The sequence below is a fragment of the Camellia sinensis genome, chromosome 11 (assembly GCF_055761805.1).
Source record: "Camellia sinensis isolate YWXY chromosome 11, ASM5576180v1, whole genome shotgun sequence".
NCBI lineage: Eukaryota > Viridiplantae > Streptophyta > Magnoliopsida > Ericales > Theaceae > Camellia > Camellia sinensis.
In genome coordinates this window covers 5,908,103-5,929,188 of record NC_138971.1, presented here as the reverse complement: position 1 = coordinate 5,929,188, position 21,086 = coordinate 5,908,103, and positions in this window count along the sequence as shown.

Sequence of the window (21,086 nt, the reverse complement as noted above, 5' to 3'; positions counted from 1 at the left end):
GGCTGCTCCTTCTCCTGATCAATAAGGCCCTGCTTCATAGCATCTTCGATCTGTACCCCTATCTCATGCAGATCCGAAAAGGTAGGAAAGGGGAGCACGATCATTTTCTGCATTAGTTTGGGTTGGAGGTTGCGCACAACCATCCTTATCTGGTCTTTGTCAGAAGGCCTTGTAGCCATCATCGAGGCCTTTGCTCTCCACCTCGCCGCAAACTCTGAAAAACCCTCCTTTGGCTCTTGGCGGGTGACTTCAAGATCACGAGTTGTGACCTCAATCTGTGTGTTGTAGGAGTATTGATCACTGAAGGCCTCAGCCATCTCTTCCCAATTCTGTTTCACAGAGTTCTCCAATTTTGCATACCAGATTGCGGCTATCCCAGACAGGGTCCGGCCAAACAATGATAGCTTCTGTAATCTAGTGAGGCCCATCGGCCTTAGAATGTCTGAAAACAGCCGCAAGTGCACCATGGGATCCTCGGACCCATCGAAACGGTCAATATGTGGCATCTTGAATCTGTCTGGCAGCGTCACAGCTGTATCGGTTTACCCATCCTCGATGTCCGGGACAGATTTCATGCCTTGAGCCTTCTTGAACAACCTTTCAAGCTTGCTCATCTTTAGCGCCGTTGGATCAGTCTCTAACTCAAAAGGGGAGTCCGGTAGGTTGATAGGTGTCTTGGATAGCTGGGGTAGAACCGGGGGCGGAGCTGGCCCGACTGGAATATCCGTATCATCCTGGACGTGGGTTGCCTCCCCGAGTATGGGAACTCTTGGTGGGGGAGGAGCCTGGTGCGAAGTAGATACTCCAGTTTGCTGCTCCAATCTGGCAATTGTCTCTGCCTGTTGGGTTATGGCCACAGCCTGTTGTTTGGCGAATTCCGCTTGACGGACAGCGTCTTGCTGCATGGCTTTCATACTATCCTGGAGTTGGCGCACCATCTCTTCCAGACTCGACATATTGTTCTAATCTAACTGAGCAACCGGTATATCTATGTCGGTAGTAGGCTTGGAAATCTCAGCCCGACTGCTCAAAGATCACTGATCTGGTAGCTGTTGTACAGGTGGTCTGCGCCTGACTAGCCTTCTCTGGCCCTGATTACCCTTGAACTGAGTCTCTGACCTGACAAAGTCTATCAGTACAAATCCAATGAACCTCGGGGGATATTGGAGCCCTCTGAAGCTATAGTTCCACGACTACCTTGCAAAAGAGAAAACAGACAGTATCTCAGCTTGATTTCACCAGAACAGGTATGCACATAGCTGAACGACTGTGCTCTCTACTGAATTCTGCCCAAAATTCTGCCGGTAAACTGATACCCTCAGGTAAACTGAATCCCAAAATACTGAACTGGTGCCCGCAGGCCTGATGCCCAAACTTTCAAACTGATACACGCATTCCCTGTAGAGACGCACTCTAAAGCACATAGCAGATAAGTGAGAGCCAAAACACTCCTATGTTGGGGTAGGGTTTCCCTGTCCTATTTTGTCAGGAGCTAGGGTTTCACTACGCACGTAGCGGTTTTCAAACAACCTAACGGGTAAGCAACCTGTCCTAGTTTGGAATGGTCACTATGGATTCCGAATATGCACTAGGTCGAATGGTCAAAAGGGTGCCCCAGTAAAAACCGGGGTTTGTGTTCCCATACTGTCAGAGCCCATAACCGGTCAGCCTTATGGTCATGCCTTGACAAGACAAGCCTCCATCAAACCGTTCAGGAATGGCAGATGGCAAACACTGTGTTCCTAGGCGCACCAATGCACATGCAATGCAAAGAAACACATAAATGGAATCAAAACAGGATATCACGAGTTCGAGTCAAGCTCTCTAAATTCCCCAGCAGAGTCGCCAGAAACTGTAACACGTCCGCAGGGGACCTCGCTACAGTTCGGACTCGATTTGTGTCACGGTTCTTAATCTGAACCAAAGAGTCCAAATCCGGCAAATCGTTTTGAGAATCAGATTTTTGAAAAGGAGTGCCAAACATGGACTGCTTTGCCAGATACAGAGTCGCCACCTAAATATTTTAAAATGGGAGAATTTAGGAAACCCTGACTCGGTGCCAAAGGCCATGTGTCCGTCATTGCCAAAGTTGCCTCGGCTCGGGAACTTGGGTACGATCGGGGAAGGTCAGCTATGAGCACCCCCTCTCGCCCGATTCGAAGATCGGCCTCTACTAACCGTGATATTCGTTTTTAAAAACGTTATGTGTTTTTATTCCAATTATTAGCCTAACATTACTATGTTATGCGCACAGCACACAAGTATAGACTAGATTGTCTAATTTGGAAATAAACATTGCATATCCGTTTGTCTTGAAAAATAAATTGGAATTTGCTACTCGCAAGTAGGCTAAAATACGGATTTCAACGAGTTTTTCCAACTCAAACAATCCAACCTTCACCCACAGGCATTCCAACAGTTTATCACATAAGCATCTAGCCACATGGTAAACATGCTGTCATGATGGCATTCACACGCATGCGATGTGCTAAAGCAAGAAAATACTTACATCGTACTCCCTGCCAAAACGATAAACTAGTTAGCAAACATGCGTGATCCTAGTTCATGTCAAATTGACTAATGCAACACATGCAGGATGCAATTAGGGTAGGCTCGGCTAACCTAAACATGGCATGTGAAATGCAATCAATTGATGCACGTATTCAATTCGGAATTGAAAGTACAAATGCAGTTAGCATGATGTACCGAGCCCGATGCATGCAATACAGATGCATGAATGTACGCATGCATAGCATAAGGTATGCTAATTTTAAATATGCCCTAGTCTACCATCATAAGCAGGTAAGTAAAAGGGAAGAAAGAAGTGGGGATTGGAAGACATGCACACACACGCACCCACACTTATTACAAATTCGCCCTCGCTCGGAGGGACCGAATAAATATTACAGCCCGAATAAATAACTAACTACTTAATTAATTATTACAGAATTCCTATTTAACTAACAAATTAAAGGCAAAGGGAAGGTGGCCACGGCCCCCGCCGTAGGATGCGCGAATGATGCATGCTTGACCCATATCGCCCGGAAACTCGCTGCCATAGCACTGTTGCCTCTGTTTTTCACTGCCCTGCTCCTCTGAGGACTGCCAAAGTCTAAGGACATGCTCTCTGGATGTTGGGGAATACCACCGGCTGGGAGGGATGGACACCGGCCATGGGAAATGGTCACCGGGCGCTGATGAAGTTATCGGCCATTGATGGATTATCGGTCGGCACTGTATCTAACCGACCGGCCAAAGCTTCCTGCAGAACCTGCAATTGGCAGCAGCAGAGGGCAAGCAGTGTATGGCATGGAATTTTTAGGCAAATGTATGCATGGACACACTCCCTATCATGTAATGGACTCAAGGGAGCATGGCCCTCGACCCTCGGGCCACCAATCACGCATTTCGATGCATGATGGCCAAAGAGTCAAGTATGCATTTCAATGTCAAATGCAATGCACACAAAACATACAAGAGACCCAACCTCAATCATGGTTGGTCAAGAGGCGAGGCAATGCACAACAATGCACAAGCGACCTAAGCATGCAAGCAAACATACAAACATGCAATATAACTACATGGCACACACAATGCTAACAACATAACATGCACAACGCATTGAAACATGGCATACACAATGCAAAATGGATTTACACCAATGTGAGTGGACCTCAACCACACCCACATCAGTGGCCATTAGATGAAAATGAGACAACTCGAAATACGTGCACGCATGCACGCAAACCGAGGACCGGCCCTAAGGCGCCAAATGCCACTCTAACAAGACATGGCAAGGCATGGAATATGGCATACGAGAATGCAAATTTCAGCGCTAAAATATGACCCGAAACAGCCCCGAATCATAAAAGCATGGCACCCGAAGCATGGAATGATCCCGAAATGTAAAATTAGGCATACGCAATGGCCTACAGCTATACAAAGCATCCATTATTTGATCATGACATGTGAAGACAGATTCGAGGCAGCCCCAAAACAAGCATGTTTTCAGTTTTAAGCAGGGCCAAACAGCAAACACAAATAGGGCAAAACTAGCATGCAAAAATGGCCCTAAATGTGAGGTTATGAAGCAAGTCACAGCTGCTGGCCCCAAACAGCTGAGGGTCCTTCAACAATGTTGAAGAGGGACCCAAAATATTACCTTTTACAGTTCTGAAAAGAGCCCAAAAATAGAAGCACAATAGGCTAACAAATCATGCAAAAATGGAGCCAAAAAAGGGATATAAAGGCAAGTGGAAGATAGAAGCCTCAAAAATCATTGAGCCCTTCAACAACATTGAAGAAGGACTCAAAATAAGCCCATTTACAGTTTATGACATGCCTCAAAACAGATTATACATAGGCCAAAAATACTACGCAAGATAATGGCATACAAGGGAGATAATGAAGAAAGTGCAACAAGGAGGCCTCAAACAGTGAGAGACCCTTAAGAAAAAGTGAAAAGGAGCTCAAAATAATCCTAGTTCCAGTTAAGGCCGGAGCTCAAAATAGCAAGCATGTATGGCTTAGAAATGATACAAGAATAAGCTCAAAAGAGGGGGAATGGTACTCACCCTTGAAGACCAAACTTTAGCAGCCTTTTGGCTTGAGAAAAGGTGCCTCCAAAGCTCTGAGAAGGCCTTCCAAGCTGCTGGAATGGAGTGGTGGTGTGGTGCTATAGGGTGTAGTGCAAATGGAGCAAGGATTTTAGGGTTTGGAGGCTTGGATGAGATAGATATATGGAGGATTGTATGTAATGCTCCAGCTGGTTTTCTAACCTAGTATAAGGAAGAGGAGAGCTTCCTTTATAGAGCCAAGAGACTAAAGCTTCTCTTAGAAGCTTCAAACCAAGAGCAAAGATCCTCCATATACGTGTATGGAGGATCCAGTCTGTGTCCTCCAGCTGGCATAGCTGGCATCCACTCAATCTGTAGAATACTCCGGAAGGTCGTCGGCCAGAAAAATGGTCGGTCGGCTAAAATAAATGGCCGGTCGGCACAATAAATTACCGGTCGGATAAATAGAGTGCCGATGGGTGGCCGATGAAGTTAAAAAGTGCCGGTGGATGTCCAGATTGAAGCCCCGGAAGTTAGATTTCCAATGGCGCAAACCTTGCATTAAAATTCCTCCTGTGGAAAAAGTTATGCCTATTTTGGTGAAGCCGCGCAGATTCGATCCAACCGGGATGATGCCCAACTTCAGCTGATCATATCTCCCCCACCCGGACTTGGCTTTAAGAGATTCTTGAGTGCAAAATGAAGCCCCAGAAGTAAGCTTTCCGACGGTGGTGGCCCCATAGCTAAACTCCAAGTGTACAGACAGATAAGCCCGATTCAGCGAGGGCTGCTCGACTCGCTTCTACCCGGATTCATGCCTGTCTTCTCCTCCAACTTGGTTTCTTCTCTCCCCTCCTTTCTTCAACTTCAAACCCTTAAGCAAGGTGTTTTGAAAGATTTTTCAAAGATTTCATCTCTCTTTCATTCATTTCCACTTCGTCCCTACTCGGTTTACCGAAAAGGGCAACGTTTGACAAAATGCGAGCCTCGGAACATCGCAGAAACTTTATTTCAAAAAAGTTTTGAAAGAGAGGGTTTTAAGGTCTAAAAACCATCCAAAATAGCTTTGGTCCAAAACGGGGTGTGAATTTGAGACTTGCCTCTCTCCTTGCCGAAGAAACTGGATCTTTGCCCTGCACACCTTTCTCTACCAAGTAAACCATCAGTAACGCCCAAGTCTTAAGGGCGGTCAAAAATGGAGTATCTACAGTTGCCCCTCTTTGACAAAACTCATGAGTCATGAAATGACGTGAGTGAATGTCAAAGCCCAGAGAAGACCCATTTTTTATGAGGCCGAAGACTTGGACAAACAAACAAAATACAAATGAATGAATGGTTGTGCCCGCAGGCTGCCTACGTATCCCTTTGCAAGGAATCAAACCAGCGTAGGTCAGGGGCAGGATGAAAATGATATGCAAGAAGACTTTGATAATTGGACTTATACGCTACGCGAAGCCGGCTTGTAATTGGACTTATATGCTTTTGCGAAGCCGGTTTGATAAAACAATGCAAGTGGAATGTGCGTGATAACGTAAGTGAAGAGGTGTACATGACAATGCAACCTAAGATGAATTCCAAACACACTGAAATCGTGTGGGGAAATGGGACAGGGAGAAACACAGGGACATATCCCGGTGTTTTGGAATGGTGTGAGCTTTGGAACGTATTCTGAACGCTTTTAACCGAAGAGGGAGAGACATAGGACGTATCCCGAGGATTAGGGACGTATCCTAAAGGTTTAGGACATATCCCAAGGATTAGGGACGCATCCCAAGGGTTAGGGACGTATCCCAAGGATTAGGGACGTATCCCAAAGGTTAGGGACATATCCCAAGGATTAGGGACGTATCCCAAGGATTAGGGAGGTATCCCAAAGGTTAGGGAGGTATCCCAAGGATTAGGGACGTATCCCAAAGATTAGGGACGTATCCCAAGGATTAGGGACGTATCCCAAAGATTAGGGACGTATCCCAAAGGTTTCGACAAAGGAGAAGAAACATAGGGACATATCCCGGTGTTTCAGAAAAGGAGAAAGAAACGTAGGGGCGTATCCCGGTGTTTCAGAAAAGGGAGAGAAACATAAGGACGTATCCCAGTGTCTCGGAAAAGGAGGAGTGAAACGTAGGGACGTATCCCGGTGTTTCGGAATGGTGAGAGAAACATAGGGACGTATCCCGTTGTTTCGGAATGGAAAGAGAAACATAGGGACGTATCCCGTTATTTCGGAATGGAAGAAGAAACATAGGGACGTATCCCGGCGCTTTGGAAAAGTAGGAGAAACATAAGGACGTATCCCGGTGTTTCGGAAAGAGAGGGAAACGTAGGGACGTATCCCGCTGTTTCGAAAAGAGAGAAACGTAGGGACGTATCTCGGTGTTTCGGAATGGAAGAAGAAACATAGGGACGTATCCCGGTGTTTCGGAAAGAGAGAAACGTAGGGACGTATCCCGGTGTTTCGGAAAGAGAGAAACGTAGGGACGTATCCCGGTGTTTCAAAAAGAGAGAGAAACATAGGGACGTATCCCAGTGTTTCGGAATGGTGTGAGCATTGAAAGGTATTCCAAATGCTCTTAACCAGAGAAGGTCTGACCCGTTGCACGCGCGAGGAGAAAGAATGATAATTGCAAGTGAAAAGGGGCATAACAATACAATTGGAATGTGCATCACAATGCAAGTGAAGTGGGTGCATAACAATGCAATTGGAATACGCATCACAATGCAAGTGAAGTGGTGCATAACAATGCAATTAGAACGTACATCACAATGCAAGTGGAACGTGCGTGACAACGCATATTTGAAACAAAATGCCGAATAAGGGAATACAAGCCTTAACAAGACCAATTCAAACACAACCTCCGATTTACCTCTCAGAAGGGTCACAATATATATTTCAAAAGGATACACCTCGTGCATGCCGACTGACGATGAGCTACGCATCGAAGACATGAATTGAAAATTCCGCAGAAACAATTTGAGCTGAAAGTGGGTTACTCTTGCTTATACTTCCAAAACGCAGTTACTACCTTTCTTTCCTGGCAAGGACTGGTTTTCTGAGGGAGCACTTTGATTGCCCTTCTGGCTTGAAGCAGACCTGATCTTGAGCTTGAGGTAGAGGCACGCCCATATTTCGGAGTAGTGACAAGGCCTGAAGAGGTACATCCAGAGTACAATCACGGAATTTGCTGAAGGTGAAACACACTCAGATGCTTCGATTTTTCATCTTTTCTTTTGCTTTGCAGTCCGGAACCTATATAGCTTCAGATAGATCCTGATTTTACTGTTCTCACATGACCTGGGTTGAACCCTGCAGTTTTCGAAAGAAAAAATTTCCTTTTTTGCACAAATGTGGAGAATGGCACAGCACTCTGAGCACACAACAAATCATTTTTTGAAATTGAGAAAATGAGTTCTCGACCAGGTATTGAGCCTACGACTGAACACAGTGAAAAAGACTCAACAACAAAAAACAAAAGGTAAACAACCTAAACACATCGAGACACCCTCGGAACGACTCAAATCCAGAATCGAGACAAACAAAACAAGAGACACGACACACAGACGTGTTACAAAGACGAGAGACCTCTCAACGCACGAGGAGCCAGTTTCTCTGGGTATTGTTTCCCACCCTTTTCTCACTTGTGGTTCTCACCTCACTCGGCCCTCAAGCTCTATTTTTTCTGAAAAAAGCCCTTTTCTCACATTTTTCCTCATCGCACTTCTCTCTATTCTTCAATCTCTCATTTTTTATCCCTCCCCTGGGTGGTTGATGGATAAGCAGGAAGTTGTGGGCTCTTGCCGCTGGTATTCTACCAGACTCTTCTTCTTGTTCACAATAGTGAGTTTCTTCCACAGAGGGGTTGCGCTATAACTGGGTGTGTAGCAAATCTGCAGCCAACATCGGTTGATGATGCCCTGCTGGGGAGTTTGGACGTGGTTATATCTGTCCAGATGAGGAAGTGGAACATCTTGATCCATTCCAATTCGTGCTTCACACTTGACTCGATACCTCGTTGCTTGGAGGATGAAAGAGCTTTCAGCCCTTTGTTGTTGACTTCAGTTGTGCCCTTTCTGGCAAGTAGAGTGCCCTTTCTGGCAAATGCATTGACAACAGGGGAAAGACAGGAAGCCTGACTCAACTGTGCCCCTAGTTCATTATTTTGACCATTTTTTGTTTTGGTTTTCTACTAAAACAATTTTGACCAACATGAGAGTTAGATTAACACACTTGTTCGATTTTTGATTTGAAATCATGCAAGTCAGGCTATGAGCACTGAAAAGTTTCCTGTTTTAGGTCCAAAAAAAGGTCCAATTTTTTGGAAAAATGGAATAATTTTCGAGACAATTAGCCAACCTCAGTAAAAATTCTCAAAAACTGTTTTTGCAAACGATCAATGCTCGACGAGCACGAAACTTACTCTCGAGATGCACAACCTCAGATCGGAGGCAATGGAAAATTGCCCCTTGTGTGGATGGCACTGCATGGCAACGGGAAGTTGCCCCTTGTTTGAATGGCACCGCAGCGCATTGAATGGCAACGGAAAGTTGCCCCTTGTTTGAATGACACCGCGGTGCATTGAATGGCAACGGAAAGTTGCCCCTTGTCTGAATGGCACCGTAGTGTATTGTAATCAGTCCTCAGAGCGATGATTGCAACCGAACTCCCGGATACAGAAAAGACAAAGATGACTAGAACCATCACATGGACATAGTTAAATTTGAAGTATTTTACGGCTGGACTTCAGAATGAAGTTGCCTACGTATCCCAAAGATGGGAATCAAACCTTACGTAGTTCGGGGTAAGGTACACTCGGGTATTTTCCTCTCCTTTTTAGGCTCTAACTTTTGCCAAGGCGCCCGTTGCGGGTTTTCAACCTTGCGAGCTTTGTTCTTCTTTTTCTTTTTTTTTTTCAACTTTTTTCATTTCTTTTTCTCTTCTTTTTTTTTTGCATTTTTTTTTCTTTCTTTTTTCTTTTCTTTTGCATTTTTTTACTTTTTTTTTTGTATTTTTCTCTTGCTCTAACTTTTGCCTGGGTCGCCCTTCCGGGTTTTCGGCCCAGCTAGCCTCTCAAAGGATAAAAGTGTAACAAGTCCATGCCAAATGGTTTTAGGGTTTTGAAGCCATCCATATCCAGGAGAGTGGCTGTTGCATTGATTTACTGAAGGATCCATCTTCGGCTCTTCGAGCATATCGGACATTTTTGCCCCTAGTTCGAGGGGTGCTTTTGTTCTAGCTTCGCAAGCTTCCTTTGATCTGATCTCCTTGATCTGACTTTGGTGCCTCTTGCTCGAGGGCTGCTTCAAAATGGCCACACAGGCCTCACGTTGTGGTTGACCGTTGAACGTTCTGAACTCAGGTTCAAGGTTTGAAAGTGAGGGGTCGAATCTCGAGGCTGAGAGCGATCCTAAGCTGCACAATCTCAAGAGCGATCCCACACAAGTCTTCGCAGGACCGCGCAAAATATTTTTTGAAATTTATTAAGAAAGCAACAAATCGCTCGCGCTGAAGACTGTGTAGAACCAATCTGGATCAAGCCAGGGTCCTTCTCAGTACTCACATTAACAAGCATGATCTCAATCATTAAGGGCTTAACATGCCTCTCTTTCTCTCAATTGATCAAGTTTTGCAAAACCCGAGGAATGCCTTCCTCTTTGTTTTTCTGACAATGTTTCGAAAAAAGTTTTGGAAAACTTAGGTCGATGCAATGGATTCAAGGCACAGAAAAGACACAGCTTCTAGCCAAATACTGCCATCTCATTTAGAATTTCTGGCATAACTGGCACATGGCAGAAGCAAACACAAGAGTGTGAAAATCATTGCTGTTCCATTCAAATCTGTTGGCATAACCGGCTCCAAGGCAGAAACAGACTCAAAAGAAAGAAAAAGGACAAACGCAAAACAAGCAAGTGATATCCAAGGTAACACCCCCGAAATCACCTGACTCTAACAAAACGGGACTGACTCGATACAATAAGACAGACCCGACTGACTCAGTATGAAAGGACTGACTCAAAACAAAGAGACAGACTCAAAACATCACAACAAGACTGACCCAATACCCAAGTCAGAATGTACAAAACTAGCATTCACAAATGCTCAAAATAGTGCGTGCCATACACCACATCTGGAGTAAACTGAGTGCCGCCCGCAGGTGGTTCATCCCTTGATCACATCGCATTATTCCCCACAAGTTCACTGATCAAGTGCCGATAGACTTTACAGGACCTGGTGCGGGGATGACCTTGTTGTCAATCAAATTTTGTATCTCGTGGCGGAGACGGACGCAACTGTCGGTGTCATGACCGGTCTGTTGATGGAAGGCACAGTACTTAGCCGGGTCATGCTTTGCAGGGAGAGGATCGGGTAGAGGCCGTTGTTCCAACGGTTTCAGATGTCCTTTCCTGAGTAGAACCCCCAGAGCTTTAGACAAAGGCATAAAGAGTGGGGTGAAAACCCTCTTGCCTCGGGGTAGATAGTCCGAAGTTTGGGGGTTTGAAGTGGATGCACCAACAAAGGGGGTGGCTGCTCTTGGTGTGGTGGTGGCGACCATGCCCACGTCGAAGTCCTAGCAGCTGCATCACTGCTGGTGGTCGCATTCGAACTACGGGTAAACGCCCTCCTGGGCTGCTCCTTCTCCTGATCAATAAGGCCCTGCTTCATAGCATCTTCGATCTGTACCCCTATCTCATGCAGATCCGAAAAGGTAGGAAAGGGGAGCACGATCATTTTCTGCATTAGTTTGGGTTGGAGGTTGCGCACAACCATCCTTATCTGGTCTTTGTCAGAAGGCCTTGTAGCCATCATCGAGGCCTTTGCTCTCCACCTCGCCGCAAACTCTGAAAAACCCTCCTTTGGCTCTTGGCGGGTGACTTCAAGATCACGAGTTGTGACCTCAATCTGTGTGTTGTAGGAGTATTGATCACTGAAGGCCTCAGCCATCTCTTCCCAATTCTGTTTCACAGAGTTCTCCAATTTTGCATACCAGATTGCGGCTATCCCAGACAGGGTCCGGCCAAACAATGATAGCTTCTGTAATCTAGTGAGGCCCATCGGCCTTAGAATGTCTGAAAACAGCCGCAAGTGCACCATGGGATCCTCGGACCCATCGAAACGGTCAATATGTGGCATCTTGAATCTGTCTGGCAGCGTCACAGCTGTATCGGTTTACCCATCCTCGATGTCCGGGACAGATTTCATGCCTTGAGCCTTCTTGAACAACCTTTCAAGCTTGCTCATCTTTAGCGCCGTTGGATCAGTCTCTAACTCAAAAGGGGAGTCCGGTAGGTTGATAGGTGTCTTGGATAGCTGGGGTAGAACCGGGGGCGGAGCTGGCCCGACTGGAATATCCGTATCATCCTGGACGTGGGTTGCCTCCCCGAGTATGGGAACTCTTGGTGGGGGAGGAGCCTGGTGCGAAGTAGATACTCCAGTTTGCTGCTCCAATCTGGCAATTGTCTCTGCCTGTTGGGTTATGGCCACAGCCTGTTGTTTGGCGAATTCCGCTTGACGGACAGCGTCTTGCTGCATGGCTTTCATACTATCCTGGAGTTGGCGCACCATCTCTTCCAGACTCGACATATTGTTCTAATCTAACTGAGCAACCGGTATATCTATGTCGGTAGTAGGCTTGGAAATCTCAGCCCGACTGCTCAAAGATCACTGATCTGGTAGCTGTTGTACAGGTGGTCTGCGCCTGACTAGCCTTCTCTGGCCCTGATTACCCTTGAACTGAGTCTCTGACCTGACAAAGTCTATCAGTACAAATCCAATGAACCTCGGGGGATATTGGAGCCCTCTGAAGCTATAGTTCCACGACTACCTTGCAAAAGAGAAAACAGACAGTATCTCAGCTTGATTTCACCAGAACAGGTATGCACATAGCTGAACGACTGTGCTCTCTACTGAATTCTGCCCAAAATTCTGCCGGTAAACTGATACCCTCAGGTAAACTGAATCCCAAAATACTGAACTGGTGCCCGCAGGCCTGATGCCCAAACTTTCAAACTGATACACGCATTCCCTGTAGAGACGCACTCTAAAGCACATAGCAGATAAGTGAGAGCCAAAACACTCCTATGTTGGGGTAGGGTTTCCCTGTCCTATTTTGTCAGGAGCTAGGGTTTCACTACGCACGTAGCGGTTTTCAAACAACCTAACGGGTAAGCAACCTGTCCTAGTTTGGAATGGTCACTATGGATTCCGAATATGCACTAGGTCGAATGGTCAAAAGGGTGCCCCAGTAAAAACCGGGGTTTGTGTTCCCATACTGTCAGAGCCCATAACCGGTCAGCCTTATGGTCATGCCTTGACAAGACAAGCCTCCATCAAACCGTTCAGGAATGGCAGATGGCAAACACTGTGTTCCTAGGCGCACCAATGCACATGCAATGCAAAGAAACACATAAATGGAATCAAAACAGGATATCACGAGTTCGAGTCAAGCTCTCTAAATTCCCCAGCAGAGTCGCCAGAAACTGTAACACGTCCGCAGGGGACCTCGCTACAGTTCGGACTCGATTTGTGTCACGGTTCTTAATCTGAACCAAAGAGTCCAAATCCGGCAAATCGTTTTGAGAATCAGATTTTTGAAAAGGAGTGCCAAACATGGACTGCTTTGCCAGATAAAGAGTCGCCACCTAAATATTTTAAAATGGGAGAATTTAGGAAACCCTGACTCGGTGCCAAAGGCCATGTGTCCGTCATTGCCAAAGTTGCCTCGGCTCGGGAACTTGGGTACGATCGGGGAAGGTCAGCTATGAGCACCCCCTCTCGCCCGATTCGAAGATCGGCCTCTACTAACCGTGATATTCGTTTTTAAAAACGTTATGTGTTTTTATTCCAATTATTAGCCTAACATTACTATGTTATGCGCACAGCACACAAGTATAGACTAGATTGTCTAATTTGGAAATAAACATTGCATATCCGTTTGTCTTGAAAAATAAATTGGAATTTGCTACTCGCAAGTAGGCTAAAATACGGATTTCAACGAGTTTTTCCAACTCAAACAATCCAACCTTCACCCACAGGCATTCCAACAGTTTATCACATAAGCATCTAGCCACATGGTAAACATGCTGTCATGATGGCATTCACACGCATGCGATGTGCTAAAGCAAGAAAATACTTACATCGTACTCCCTGCCAAAACGATAAACTAGTTAGCAAACATGCGTGATCCTAGTTCATGTCAAATTGACTAATGCAACACATGCAGGATGCAATTAGGGTAGGCTCGGCTAACCTAAACATGGCATGTGAAATGCAATCAATTGATGCACGTATTCAATTCGGAATTGAAAGTACAAATGCAGTTAGCATGATGTACCGAGCCCGATGCATGCAATACAGATGCATGAATGTACGCATGCATAGCATAAGGTATGCTAATTTTAAATATGCCCTAGTCTACCATCATAAGCAGGTAAGTAAAAGGGAAGAAAGAAGTGGGGATTGGAAGACATGCACACACACGCACCCACACTTATTACAAATTCGCCCTCGCTCGGAGGGACCGAATAAATATTACAGCCCGAATAAATAACTAACTACTTAATTAATTATTACAGAATTCCTATTTAACTAACAAATTAAAGGCAAAGGGAAGGTGGCCACGGCCCCCGCCGTGGGATGCGCGAATGATGCATGCTTGACCCATATCGCCCGGAAACTCGCTGCCATAGCACTGTTGCCTCTGTTTTTCACTGCCCTGCTCCTCTGAGGACTGCCAAAGTCTAAGGACATGCTCTCTGGATGTTGGGGAATACCACCGGCTGGGAGGGATGGACACCGGCCATGGGAAATGGTCACCGGGCGCTGATGAAGTTATCGGCCATTGATGGATTATCGGTCGGCACTGTATCTAACCGACCGGCCAAAGCTTCCTGCAGAACCTGCAATTGGCAGCAGCAGAGGGCAAGCAGTGTATGGCATGGAATTTTTAGGCAAATGTATGCATGGACACACTCCCTATCATGTAATGGACTCAAGGGAGCATGGCCCTCGACCCTCGGGCCACCAATCACGCATTTCGATGCATGATGGCCAAAGAGTCAAGTATGCATTTCAATGTCAAATGCAATGCACACAAAACATACAAGAGACCCAACCTCAATCATGGTTGGTCAAGAGGCGAGGCAATGCACAACAATGCACAAGCGACCTAAGCATGCAAGCAAACATACAAACATGCAATATAACTACATGGCACACACAATGCTAACAACATAACATGCACAACGCATTGAAACATGGCATACACAATGCAAAATGGATTTACACCAATGTGAGTGGACCTCAACCACACCCACATCAGTGGCCATTAGATGAAAATGAGACAACTCGAAATACGTGCACGCATGCACGCAAACCGAGGACCGGCCCTAAGGCGCCAAATGCCACTCTAACAAGACATGGCAAGGCATGGAATATGGCATACGAGAATGCAAATTTCAGCGCTAAAATATGACCCGAAACAGCCCCGAATCATAAAAGCATGGCACCCGAAGCATGGAATGATCCCGAAATGTAAAATTAGGCATACGCAATGGCCTACAGCTATACAAAGCATCCATTATTTGATCATGACATGTGAAGACAGATTCGAGGCAGCCCCAAAACAAGCATGTTTTCAGTTTTAAGAAGGGCCAAACAGCAAACACAAATAGGGCAAAACTAGCATGCAAAAATGGCCCTAAATGTGAGGTTATGAAGCAAGTCACAGCTGCTGGCCCCAAACAGCTGAGGGTCCTTCAACAATGTTGAAGAGGGACCCAAAATATTACCTTTTACAGTTCTGAAAAGAGCCCAAAAATAGAAGCACAATAGGCTAACAAATCATGCAAAAATGGAGCCAAAAAAGGGATATAAAGGCAAGTGGAAGATAGAAGCCTCAAAAATCATTGAGCCCTTCAACAACATTGAAGAAGGACTCAAAATAAGCCCATTTACAGTTTATGACATGCCTCAAAACAGATTATACATAGGCCAAAAATACTACGCAAGATAATGGCATACAAGGGAGATAATGAAGAAAGTGCAACAAGGAGGCCTCAAACAGTGAGAGACCCTTAAGAAAAAGTGAAAAGGAGCTCAAAATAATCCTAGTTCCAGTTAAGGCCGGAGCTCAAAACAGCAAGCATGTATGGCTTAGAAATGATACAAGAATAAGCTCAAAAGAGGGGGAATGGTACTCACCCTTGAAGACCAAACTTTAGCAGCCTTTTGGCTTGAGAAAAGGTGCCTCCAAAGCTCTGAGAAGGCCTTCCAAGCTGCTGGAATGGAGTGGTGGTGTGGTGCTATAGGGTGTAGTGCAAATGGAGCAAGGATTTTAGGGTTTGGAGGCTTGGATGAGATAGATATATGGAGGATTGTATGTAATGCTCCAGCTGGTTTTCTAACCTAGTATAAGGAAGAGGAGAGCTTCCTTTATAGAGCCAAGAGACTAAAGCTTCTCTTAGAAGCTTCAAACCAAGAGCAAAGATCCTCCATACACGTGTATGGAGGATCCAGTCTGTGCCCTCTAGCTGGCACAGCTGGCATCCACTCAATCTGTAGAATACTCCGGAAGGTTGTCGGCCAGAAAAATGGTCGGTCGGCTAAAATAAATGGCCGGTCGGCACAATAAATTGCCGGTCGGATAAATAGAGTGCCGATGGGTGGCTGATGAGGTTAAAAAGTGCCGGTGGATGTCCAGATTGAAGCCCCGGAAGTTAGCTTTCCAATGGCGCAAACCTTGCATTAAAATTCCTCCTGTGGAAAAAGTTATGCCCATTTTGGTGAAGCCGCGCAGATTCGATCCAACCGGGATGATGCCCAACTTCAGTTGATCATATCTCCCCCACCCGGACTTGGCTTTAAGAGATTCTTGAGTGAAAAATGAAGCCCCGGAAGTAAGCTTTCCGACGGTGGTGGCCCCATAGCTAAACTCCAAGTGTACAGATAGATAAGCCTGATTCAGTGAGGCCTGCTCGACTCGCTTCTACCCGAATTCATGCCTGTCTTCTCCTCCAACTTGGTTTCTTCTCTCTTCCCCTCCTTTCTTCAACTTCAAACCCTTAAGCAAGGTGTTTTGAAAGATTTTTCAAATATTTCATCTCTCTTTCATTCATTTCCACTTCGTCCCTGCTCGGTTTACCGAAAAGCGCAACGTTTGACAAAATGCGAGCCTCGGAACATCGTAGAAACTTTATTTCAAAAAAGTTTTGAAAGAGAGGGTTTTAAGGTCTAAAAACCATCCAAAATAGCTTTGGTCCAAAACGGGGTGTGAATTTGAGACTTGCCTCTCTCCTTGCCGAAGAAACTGGATCTTTGCCCTGCACACCTTTCTTCACCAAGTAAACCATCAGTAACGCCTAAGTCTTAAGGGCGGTCAAAAATGAGGTGTCTATACGTCCTCGTCGTCCACCGTCGACCATTGACCCTAGATTCCTCTTCATCTCACCACTGCGAAGGTTCACATCGGAAGGAGGGTGCTTCGTCGTTCAAAAATTCCTGTCGTCCCATTGAGTTTATTTCATCCACTGAGTGTGATCCATACCCACCAACCATGACGAACAAAAGTAAGGAATACCATTCCACCTTCTGCTTTTCAATCACAATGTCATCACCGATGTATACATCCACCTTCTAGTTTTCGGATTTGAATTTGTAAACATAGATGTTTTCGGAATTGATTTTGTAAAAATAGATGATGTGAACATTCACATTAGTGTTGATTACTGGCTAAACTTACAGTAGTAGACACTGATGTGAATATTCACAGCAGTGTATAATGATGTGAATGTTCACATTACTGTCACTATTGATATTGTTCATTTTTGATGTCCACAGAACCCCCAAACTTCACTCAACAATGTGATGGAATGTGATGTAAATATTCACATTGTGACATCAATGTTGGACTTGTTTGTGTTGTTGGGTGTTATTTGGTGTTGTTGGTTCCCCCCTATGATTTTTAGCAAATTATAACATAATGTGATTACCCATGTAAACATTCACATTGCCCTGTAACTGTTGTAGTTTTCGGAATTTATTTTGCACACATGGATGATGTGAACATTTACATTAGTGTTCATTACTGGGTAAACTTACAGTAGTAGACATTGATGTGAACATTCACATCATGTGAATGTTCACATTAATGTTAGAACCCCCAAACTTCACTCAACACTGTGATGCAATATGACGTAAATATTCACATTGCGACATCAATGTCCAACTTGTTTGTGTTATTGGGTGTAGTTTGGTGCTGTTGGTTCCCCCCTTTGATTTTTAGCAAATTATAACATAATATGATCACCCATGTAAACATTCACATTGCCTAGTAACTGTTGTCGTTTTCGGAATTTATTTTGCAAACATGGATGATGTGAACATTCACATTAGTGTTGATTACTAGGTAAACTTACAGTAGTAGACACTCATGTGAATGTTCACATTAATGTCAGAACCCCCTAACTTCACTCAACACTATGATGGAATATGATATCAATATTCACATTGTGACATCAATGTCCAAGTTGTTTGTGTTATTGGGTGTTGTTTGGCGCTGTTGGTTCCCTCCTTTGATTTTTAGCAAATTATAACATAATGTGATCACCTATGTAAACATTCACATTGCCCAGTAATTGTTGTCGTTTTCGAAATTTATTTTGCAAACATGGATGATGTGAACATTCACATTAGTGTTGAAACTTACAGTAGTAGACACTGATGTGAACATTCAACATTCACATCATGTGAATGTTCACATTAATGTCAGAACCCCCAAACTTCACTCAACACTGTGATGGAATATGATGTAAATATTCACATTGTGACATCAATGTCCAAGTTGTTTGTGTTATTGGGTGTTGTTTGGCGCTGTTGGTGCCCCCCTTTGATTTTTAGCAAATTATAACAAAATGTGATCACCCATGTAAACATTTACATTGCCTTGTAACTATTGTCGTTTTCGGAATTTATTTTGCAAACATGGATGATATGAACATTTACATTAGTGTTGATTACTAGGTAAACTTACAGTAGTATACACTGATGTGAACATTCACATCAGTGTACAATGATGTGAATGTTCACATTACTGTCAATGCTGGTTGTTGAATGTTGTTTGGTGCTTCTGGTTCCATCCTCTGTGTTTCAGCCAATTATATGTGCTTATTTGAATGCACAGGTCTTCCCCATAAAGTTGATGGCAAGCGAAAGCGAGGGGAATCCTGTGCCAAAACCAAGCCTGATCAAACAGCTGTTCCTGAAGAAGTGAACATGAAAAAAGTTAACTACAGGTCAAATATAACTGGATTGGTCAAACTGTTAAAGGATACAAAATTTACAAGTGGCCAATTGAAGTGCCTTAGAAAAACACCGTTCTGGCCATTATTTGATTGCTTGATCAGTAACGAAATCGACCTCAACCACTGCATGAAATATGATGATGTCATTGTATGTATAGTACAGACATTCAAGCAATCTAGTGGGAGGTTTTACATTGGGGATAAGAACATCCAGATTTTTAAAAGCGACGTATCACTGATTTTTGGGGTGAACTGCGGCACCAAGTCGATGGACCTCTCTTATGGTGCAAAACCAACAACCGGCATCATACACCGAATGTGTAAGGATGTTAGTCGGTTAAGTGCTGCCAAAATATGAGAAATTCTGAGCGAAGCATTGAAGGGCACAAAAAAACATGACAATGAGGAGGTCGCAAGATTAGCTTGCACGTATGCATGCGTCAAGCTATTCGTTTCTACATCCGGAGAAACAATTGGATGGGCTTTCTACTCATACATGGACCCATTAGACAAGATGATCGAGTATGATTGGGCTGAGAGCATCCGGGCAACCTTGATGGGTTCATTAGGCCAAAACTGTGGAAAACCAGGACGAGTCACCGGATGTGTGATGTTGTTAATGGTAAACCTCATAAAACTTATTCTATGTTTAATATGAACATTTACGGGCTTTGGACACTTTGATGTGAATGTTCACATTTCTTAGCATTGGTGTGGAAGTTGACAACATTGATGTAAACATTCACATTACTGTTTCAGTAATGTACAAACACACATTAGTAGATGCTGGTGTAAACATTCACATTAACAGATGTGAACATTCACATCAGTAGTACCACTCACATTAACAGATGTGAATATTCACATCAGTAACATCACTCACCATTAGCAAAATGTGAGCATTCACATCAGTAATAGCACTGAAATTAACAGATGTGAACATTCACATCAGTAGTATCACTCACATTAACAGATGTGAACATTCACATCAGTAACATCACTCACCATTAGCAAATGTGAACATTCACATCAGTAATAGCACTGACATTAACAGTTGTGAACATTCACATCAGTAATATCACTCACATTAACAGATGTGAACATTCACATCAGTAGTATCACTCACCATTAGGAAATGTGAACATTCACATTAGTAACATGACTCCCCATTAGCAGATGTGAACATTCACATCAGTGTTAATTGATGTAAACATTCACATTACTGCCCCAGTCGTGTAATGTGAACATTCACATTACTGCCCAGTGGTGTAAACATTCACATAAGTGTTAATTGATGTGAACATTCAAATTACTGATATTTGTTACTTGTTTCAGTACTGGCTGTGTGAGCATACAACAATCTTACAACCCCGCAACCCCAATGCCATTCCGCGATGCGTAAAGTGGAACTTCACAACCTTATATAGCAACATGAAGTCCATATCTTTGGCTAAGCTGGGTTTAAATGAGGTAGAAGTACAACCAAATATATTGTGCCTATTCACATAGTGACACGAGGAACTATCTAACTAACATACTGTCTCCAAATGCAGGTATATGGCGGCGAGCTAATGGCATCACCAATTGAAGTGAAGATGTACCGTCATACAAAATTGAATGTGGAGCCCAAACCTGAGATTTTGTCAAGTGCAGTAGCAAAGAAATATGAAAGCAATGAGGATCAAAGCAAAGACAGTCAATGCAGTGATGACAGGGATGCATTTTCTGTCGATGCAATGGACCTGAATGATGTTGGACATTATATCAACCCCAGCTGTAGCACCCCCAATGCTGAGAAAAGAATCATCATAGCACAACCAACTGAGCCCGACATTGTGGAAGTACTCATAAAAGAAAACCAAAAAGCCTGGGGTCTTGTACGACAATGGGAATCGAAATACAAACAGTTGGAAGAATCATGGGAGTTGAGGGAAAGGGTGATTGCTGCCCTTGAAGCCAAACTATTTGACCAATCGGGCCCATCCAATGTGGACATGGACATGAAGACTTGCATGGAGTGGAAAGACATAGAAATTCAGCGGCTGACAAAGTTGGTCATCAACTTGGAATGTAAAAAAACAATACTTCAAGACCTTTTTGACGATTAGTCCGTCCACATCATCACTCAAGTTGAAGCACAAAAGGCTCATGACAGCCTTAACAAGCATCCCATTGCAGCATTGGAACACATTATTAGCCCCCCATCAAGGGTAAAGCGCATAAAGTAGAAGGTAAGGA